This window comes from Oncorhynchus kisutch, unplaced genomic scaffold (assembly GCF_002021735.2).
Source record: "Oncorhynchus kisutch isolate 150728-3 unplaced genomic scaffold, Okis_V2 scaffold2249, whole genome shotgun sequence".
Taxonomy (NCBI): Eukaryota; Metazoa; Chordata; class Actinopteri; order Salmoniformes; family Salmonidae; genus Oncorhynchus; species Oncorhynchus kisutch.
In genome coordinates this window covers 9,087-17,500 of record NW_022264194.1, presented here as the reverse complement: position 1 = coordinate 17,500, position 8,414 = coordinate 9,087, and positions in this window count along the sequence as shown.

Below are 8,414 nucleotides of genomic sequence, written 5' to 3'. Positions count from 1 at the left end.
CCATAATGGCAAAGCTAAACGGGTTTTTAGAAATATTTTCTAATTTATTTATTTTTTAAATAAAAAAAACTTCAATATAACATTTACATTAGTATTCAGACCCTTCACTCAGTACTTTGTTGAAGTATCTTTGGGTTCAAGTCCGGGTTTGGCCGGGCCACTCAGGGACATTCAGAGACTTGTCTCGAAGCCACTCCTGCGTTGTCTTGGCTGTGTGCTTAAGGTCATTGTCCTGTTGAAAGGTGAACTCCCAGTCTGAGGTGCTGAGCGCTCTGGAGCAGGTTTTCCTCAAGGATCTCTCTGAACTTTGCTCCGTTTATCTTTGCCTCGATCCTGACTAGTCTCCCAGTCCCTGCTGCTGAAAAACATCCCCACAGCATGATGCTGCCACCACCATGCTTCACCATAGGGATGGTGCCAGGTTTCCTCCAGATGTGACACTTGGCATTCAGAACCAAGACTTCAATCTTGGCTTCATCAGACCAGAGAATCTTGAGAGTCCTTTAGGTGCCTTTATGCAAACTCCAAGCAGCTGTCATGTGCCTTTTACTGAAGAATGGCTTCTGTCTGGCTACTCTACCATAAAGGCCTGATTGGTGGAGTGGCTTCTGTCTGGCTACTCTACCATAAAGGCCTGATTGGTGGAGTGCTGCAGAGATGGTTGTCCTTCTGGAAGGTTCTCCCATCTCCACAGAGGAACTCTGGAGCTCTGTCAGAGTGACCATAAGGTTTAGTATTTGTATTTATTATGGATCCCCATTAGTTCCTGCCAAGGCAGCAGCTACTCTTCCTGGGGTTTATTATGGATCCCCATTTAGTTCCTGCCAAGGCAGCAGCTACTCTTCCTGGGGTTTATTATGGATCCCCATTAGTTCCTGCCAAGGCAGCAGCTACTCTTCCTGGGGTTTATTATGGATCCCCATTAGTTCCTGCCAAGGCAGCAGCTACTCTTCCTGGGGTTTATTATGGATCCCCATTAGTTCCTGCCAAGGCAGCAGCTACTCTTCCTGGGGTTTATTATGGATCCCCATTAGTTCCTGCCAAGGCAGCAGCTACTCTTCCTGGGGTTTATTATGGATCCCCATTAGTTCCTGCCAAGGCAGCAACTATTCTTCCTGGGGTTTATTATGGATCCCCATTAGTTCCTGCCAAGGCAGCAGCTACTCTTCCTGGGGTTTATTATGTACCCCCATTAGTTCCTGTTACCAAGGCAGCAGCTACTCTTCCTGGGGTTTATTATGGATCCCCATTAGTTCCTGCAGCAGCTACTCTTCCTGGGGTTTATTATGGATCCCCATTAGTTTCTGTCAAAGCAGCAGCTACTCTTCCTGGGGTTTATTATGGATCCCCATTAGTTCCTGCCATGGCAGCAGCTACTCTTCCTGGGGTTTATTATGGATCCCCATTAGTTCCTGCAGCAGCTACTCTTCCTGGGGTTTATTATGGATCCCCATTAGTTTCTGTCAAAGCAGCAGCTACTCTTCCTGGGGTTTATTATGGATCCCCATTAGTTCCTGCCATGGCAGCAGCTACTCTTCCTGGGGTTTATTATGGATCCCCATTAGTTCCTGCCAAGGCAGCAGCTACTCTTCCTGGGGTTTATTATGGATCCCCATTAGTTCCTGCCAAGGCAGCAGCTACTCTTCCTGGGGTTTATTATGGATCCCCATTAGTTCCTGCCAAGGCAGCAGCTACTCTTCCTGGGGTTTATTATGGATCCCCATTAGTTCCTGCCAAGGCAGCAGCTACTCTTCCTGGGGTTTATTATGGATCCCCATTAGTTCCTGCCAAGGCAGCAACTATTCTTCCTGGGGTTTATTATGGATCCCCATTAGTTCCTGCCAAGGCAGCAGCTACTCTTCCTGGGGTTTATTATGTACCCCCATTAGTTCCTGTTACCAAGGCAGCAGCTACTCTTCCTGGGGTTTATTATGGATCCCCATTAGTTCCTGCAGCAGCTACTCTTCCTGGGGTTTATTATGGATCCCCATTAGTTTCTGTCAAAGCAGCAGCTACTCTTCCTGGGGTTTATTATGGATCCCCATTAGTTCCTGCCATGGCAGCAGCTACTCTTCCTGGGGTTTATTATGGATCCCCATTAGTTCCTGCAGCAGCTACTCTTCCTGGGGTTTATTATGGATCCCCATTAGTTTCTGTCAAAGCAGCAGCTACTCTTCCTGGGGTTTATTATGGATCCCCATTAGTTCCTGCCATGGCAGCAGCTACTCTTCCTGGGGTTTATTATGGATCCCCATTAGTTCCTGCAGCAGCTACTCTTCCTGGGGTTTATTATGGATCCCCATTAGTTCCTGCCAAGGCAGCAGCTACTCTTCCTGGGGTTTATTATGGATCCCCATTAGTTCCTGCCAAGGCAGCAGCTACTCTTCCTGGGGTTTATTATGGATCCCCATTAGTTCCTGCCAAGGCAGCAGCTACTCTTCCTGGGGTTTATTATGGATCCCCATTAGTTCCTGCCAAGGCAGCAGCTACTCTTCCTGGGGTTTATTATGGATCCCCATTAGTTCCTGCCAAGGCAGCAACTATTCTTCCTGGGGTTTATTATGGATCCCCATTAGTTCCTGCCAAGGCAGCAGCTACTCTTCCTGGGGTTTATTATGTACCCCCATTAGTTCCTGTTACCAAGGCAGCAGCTACTCTTCCTGGGGTTTATTATGGATCCCCATTAGTTCCTGCCAAGGCAGCAACTATTCTTCCTGGGGTTTATTATGGATCCCCATTAGTTCCTGCCAAGGCAGCAGCTACTCTTCCTGGGGTTTATTATGTACCCCCATTAGTTCCTGTTACCAAGGCAGCAGCTACTCTTCCTGGGGTTTATTATGGATCCCCATTAGTTCCTGTCAAAGCAGCAACTATTCTTCCTGGGGTTTATTATGGATCCCCATTAGTTCCTGTTACCAAGGCAGCAGCTACTCTTCCTGGGGTTTATTATGGATCCCCATTAGTTCCTGCAGCAGCTACTCTTCCTGGGGTTTATTATGGATCCCCATTAGTTTCTGTCAAAGCAGCAGCTACTCTTCCTGGGGTTTATTATGGATCCCCATTAGTTCCTGCCATGGCAGCAGCTACTCTTCCTGGGGTTTATTATGGATCCCCATTAGTTTCTGTCAAAGCAGCAGCTACTCTTCCTGGGGTTTATTATGGATCCCCATTAGTTCCTGCCATGGCAGCAGCTACTCTTCCTGGGGTTTATTATGGATCCCCATTAGTTCCTGCAGCAGCTACTCTTCCTGGGGTTTATTATGGATCCCCATTAGTTTCTGTCAAAGCAGCAGCTACTCTTCCTGGGGTTTATTATGGATCCCCATTCGTTCCTGCCATGGCAGCAGCTACTCTTCCTGGGGTTTATTATGGATCCCCATTAGTTCCTGCAGCAGCTACTCTTCCTGGGGTTTATTATGGATCCCCATTAGTTCCTGTCAAGGCAGCAGCTACTCTTCCTGGGGTTTATTATGGATCCCCATTAGTTCCTGCCAAGGCAGCAGCTACTCTTCCTGGGGTTTATTATGGATCCCCATTAGTTCCTGCCAAGGCAGCAGCTACTCTTCCTGGGGTTTATTATGGATCCCCATTAGTTCCTGCCAAGGCAGCAGCTACTCTTCCTGGGGTTTATTATGGATCCCCATTAGTTCCTGCCAAGGCAGCAGCTACTCTTCCTGGGGTTTATTATGGATCCCCATTAGTTCCTGCCAAGGCAGCAACTATTCTTCCTGGGGTTTATTATGGATCCCCATTAGTTCCTGCCAAGGCAGCAGCTACTCTTCCTGGGGTTTATTATGTACCCCCATTAGTTCCTGTTACCAAGGCAGCAGCTACTCTTCCTGGGGTTTATTATGGATCCCCATTAGTTCCTGCCAAGGCAGCAACTATTCTTCCTGGGGTTTATTATGGATCCCCATTAGTTCCTGCCAAGGCAGCAGCTACTCTTCCTGGGGTTTATTATGGATCCCCATTAGTTCCTGCCAAGGCAGCAGCTACTCTTCCTGGGGTTTATTATGGATCCCCATTAGTTTCTGTCAAAGCAGCAGCTACTCTTCCTGGGGTTTATTATGGATCCCCATTAGTTCCTGCCAAGGCAGCAGCTTCTCTTCCTGGGGTTTATTATGGATCCCCATTAGTTCCTGTCAAGGCAGCATCTACTCTTCCTGGGGTTTATTATGGATCCCCATTAGTTCCTGCCAAGGCAGCAGCTACTCTTCCTGGGGTTTATTATGGATCCCCATTAGTTTCTGTCAAAGCAGCAGCTACTCTTCCTGGGGTTTATTATGGATCCCCATTAGTCCCTGCCAAGGCAGCAGCTACTCTTCCTGGGGTTTATTATGGATCCCCATTAGTTCCTGCCATGGCAGCAGCTACTCTTCCTGGGGTTTATTATGGATCCCCATTAGTTCCTGCAGCAGCTACTCTTCCTGGGGTTTATTATGGATCCCCATTAGTTTCTGTCAAAGCAGCAGCTACTCTTCCTGGGGTTTATTATGGATCCCCATTAGTTCCTGCCATGGCAGCAGCTACTCTTCCTGGGGTTTATTATGGATCCCCATTAGTTCCTGCAGCAGCTACTCTTCCTGGGGTTTATTATGGATCCCCATTAGTTCCTGTCAAGGCAGCAGCTACTCTTCCTGGGGTTTATTATGGATCCCCATTAGTTCCTGCCAAGGCAGCAGCTACTCTTCCTGGGGTTTATTATGGATCCCCATTAGTTCCTGCCAAGGCAGCAGCTACTCTTCCTGGGGTTTATTATGGATCCCCATTAGTTCCTGCCAAGGCAGCAGCTACTCTTCCTGGGGTTTATTATGGATCCCCATTAGTTCCTGCCAAGACAGCAGCTACTCTTCCTGGGGTTTATTATGGATCCCCATTAGTTCCTGCAGCAGCTACTCTTCCTGGGGTTTATTATGGATTCCCATTAGTTCCTGCCAAGGCTACAGCTACTCTTCCTGGGGTTTATTATGGATCCCCATTAGTTTCTGTCAAAGCAGCAGCTACTCTTCCTGGGGTTTATTATGGATCCCCATTAGTTCCTGCCATGGCAGCAGCTACTCTTCCTGGGGTTTATTATGGATCCCCATTAGTTCCTGCAGCAGCTACTCTTCCTGGGGTTTATTATGGATCCCCATTAGTTCCTGTCAAGGCAGCAGCTACTCTTCCTGGGGTTTATTATGGATCCCCATTAGTTCCTGCCAAGGCAGCAGCTACTCTTCCTGGGGTTTATTATGGATCCCCATTAGTTCCTGCCAAGGCAGCAGCTACTCTTCCTGGGGTTTATTATGGATCCCCATTAGTTCCTGCCAAGGCAGCAGCTACTCTTCCTGGGGTTTATTATGGATCCCCATTAGTTCCTGCCAAGACAGCAGCTACTCTTCCTGGGGTTTATTATGGATCCCCATTAGTTCCTGCAGCAGCTACTCTTCCTGGGGTTTATTATGGATTCCCATTAGTTCCTGCCAAGGCTACAGCTACTCTTCCTGGGGTTTATTATGGATTCCCATTAGTTCCTGCCAAGGCAGCAGCTACTCTTCCTGGGGTTTATTATGGATCCCCATTAGTTCCTGTTGCCAAGGCAGCAGCTACTCTTCCTGGGGTTTATTATGGATCCCCATTAGTTCCTGCCAAGGCAGCAGCTACTCTTCCTGGGGTTTATTATGGATCCCCATTAGTTCCTGCCAAGGCAGCAGCTACTCTTCCTGGGGTTTATTATGGATCCCCATTAGTTCCTGCCAAGGCAGCAGCTACTCTTCCTGGGGTTTATTATGGATCCCCATTAGTTCCTGCCAAGACAGCAGCTACTCTTCCTGGGGTTTATTATGGATCCCCATTAGTTCCTGCAGCAGCTACTCTTCCTGGGGTTTATTATGGATTCCCATTAGTTCCTGCCAAGGCTACAGCTACTCTTCCTGGGGTTTATTATGGATTCCCATTAGTTCCTGCCAAGGCAGCAGCTACTCTTCCTGGGGTTTATTATGGATCCCCATTAGTTCCTGTTGCCAAGGCAGCAGCTACTCTTCCTGGGGTTTATTATGGATCCCCATTAGTTCCTGCCAAGGCAGCAGCTACTCTTCCTGGGGTTTATTAAGGATCCCCATTAGTTCCTGCCAAGGCAGCAGCTACTCTTCCTGGGGTTTATTAAGGATCCCCATTAGTTCCTGCCAAGGCAGCAGCTACTCTTCCTGGGGTTTATTATGGATCCCCATTAGTTCCTGCCAAGGCAGCAGCTACTCTTCCTGGGGTTTATTAAGGATCCCCATTAGTTCCTGCAGCAGCTACTCTTCCTGGGGTTTATTATGGATCCCCATTAGTTCCTGCCAAGGCAGCAGCTACTCTTCCTGGGGTTTATTATGGATCCCCATTAGTTCCTGCCAAGGCTACAGCTACTCTTCCTGGGGTTTATTATGGATCCCCATTAGTTCCTGCCAAGGCAGCAGCTACTCTTCCTGGGGTTTATTATGGATCCCCATTAGTTCCTGCCAAGGCAGCAGCTACTCTTCCTGGGGTTTATTATGGATCCCCATTAGTTCCTGCCAAGGCTACAGCTACTCTTCCTGGGGTTTATTATGGATCCCCATTAGTTCCTGCCAAGGCAGCAGCTACTCTTCCTGGGGTTTATTAAGGATCCCCATTAGTTCCTGCCAAGGCAGCAGCTACTCTTCCTGGGGTTTATTAAGGATCCCCATTAGTTCCTGCCAAGGCAGCAGCTACTCTTCCTGGGGTTTATTAAGGATCCCCATTAGTTCCTGCCAAGGCAGCAGCTACTCTTCCTGGGGTTTATTAAGGATCCCCATTAGTTCCTGCCAAGGCAGCAGCTACTCTTCCTGGGGTTTATTAAGGATCCCCATTAGTTCCTGCCAAGGCAGCAGCTACTCTTCCTGGGGTTTATTAAGGATCCCCATTAGTTCCTGCCAAGGCAGCAGCTACTCTTCCTGGGGTTTATTAAGGATCCCCATTAGTTCCTGCCAAGGCAGCAGCTACTCTTCCTGGGGTTTATTAAGGATCCCCATTAGTTCCTGCCAAGGCAGCAGCTACTCTTCCTGGGGTTTATTATGGATCCCCATTAGTTCCTGCCAAGGCAGCAGCTACTCTTCCTGGGGTTTATTAAGGATCCCCATTAGTTCCTGCCATGGCAGCAGCTACTCTTCCTGGGGTTTATTAAGGATCCCCATTAGTTCCTGCCAAGGCAGCAGCTACTCTTCCTGGGGTTTATTAAGGATCCCCATTAGTTCCTGCAGCAGCTACTCTTCCTGGGGTTTATTATGGATTCCCATTAGTTCCTGCCAAGGCAGCAGCTACTCTTCCTGGGGTTTATTAAGGATCCCCATTAGTTCCTGCCAAGGCAGCAGCTACTCTTCCTGGGGTTTATTATGGATCCCCATTAGTTCCTGCCAAGGCAGCAGCTACTCCTCCTGGGGTCCAAACACATTAAGGCACTTACATCACACAGAAAACTAAATATAAAACACCATATACCATTATTACACCACTACATATCTACAATACAACATGTTGAATACCACAATACAGCAATATCACAATGTGTCTGTACCTCTTCACAGTTCTGTTCCATAAGGTGTATTTTTTACCTTCATTTTAAATCTGATTCTACTGTTGCTACAGTTCCATGATGTGGAATAGAGCTCCATGTAGTCATGTCTCTATGTAGTACTGTGGAATAGAGTTCCATGTAGTCATGGCTCTATGTAGTACTGTGGAATAGAGTTCCATGTAGTCATGGCTCTATGTAGTACTGTGGAATAGAGTTCCATGTAGTCATGGCTCTATGTAGTACTGTGGAATAGAGTTCCATGTAGTCATGGCTCTATGTAGTACTGTGGAATAGAGTTCCATGTAGTCATGGCTCTATGTAGTACTGTGGAATAGAGTTCCATGTAGTCATGGCTCTATGTAGTACTGTGGAATAGAGTTCCATGTAGTCATGGCTCTATGTAGTACTGTGGAATAGAGTTCCATGTAGTCATGGCTCTATGTAGTACTGTGGAATAGAGTTCCATGTAGTCATGGCTCTATGTAGTACTGTGGAATAGAGTTCCATGTAGTCATGGCTCTATGTAGTACTGTGGAATAGAGTTCCATGTAGTCATGGCTCTATGTAGTACTGTGGAATAGAGTTCCATGTAGTCATGGCTCTATGTAGTACTGTGGAATAGAGTTCCATGTAGTCATGGCTCTATGTAGTACTGTGGAATAGAGTTCCATGTAGTCATGGCTCTATGTAGTACTGTGGAATAGAGTTCCATGTAGTCATGGCTCTATGTAGTACTGTGGAATAGAGTTCCATGTAGTCATGGCTCTATGTAGTACTGTGGAATAGAGTTCCATGTAGTCATGGCTCTATGTAGTACTGTGGAATAGAGTTCCATCTAGTCATGGCTCTATGTAGTACT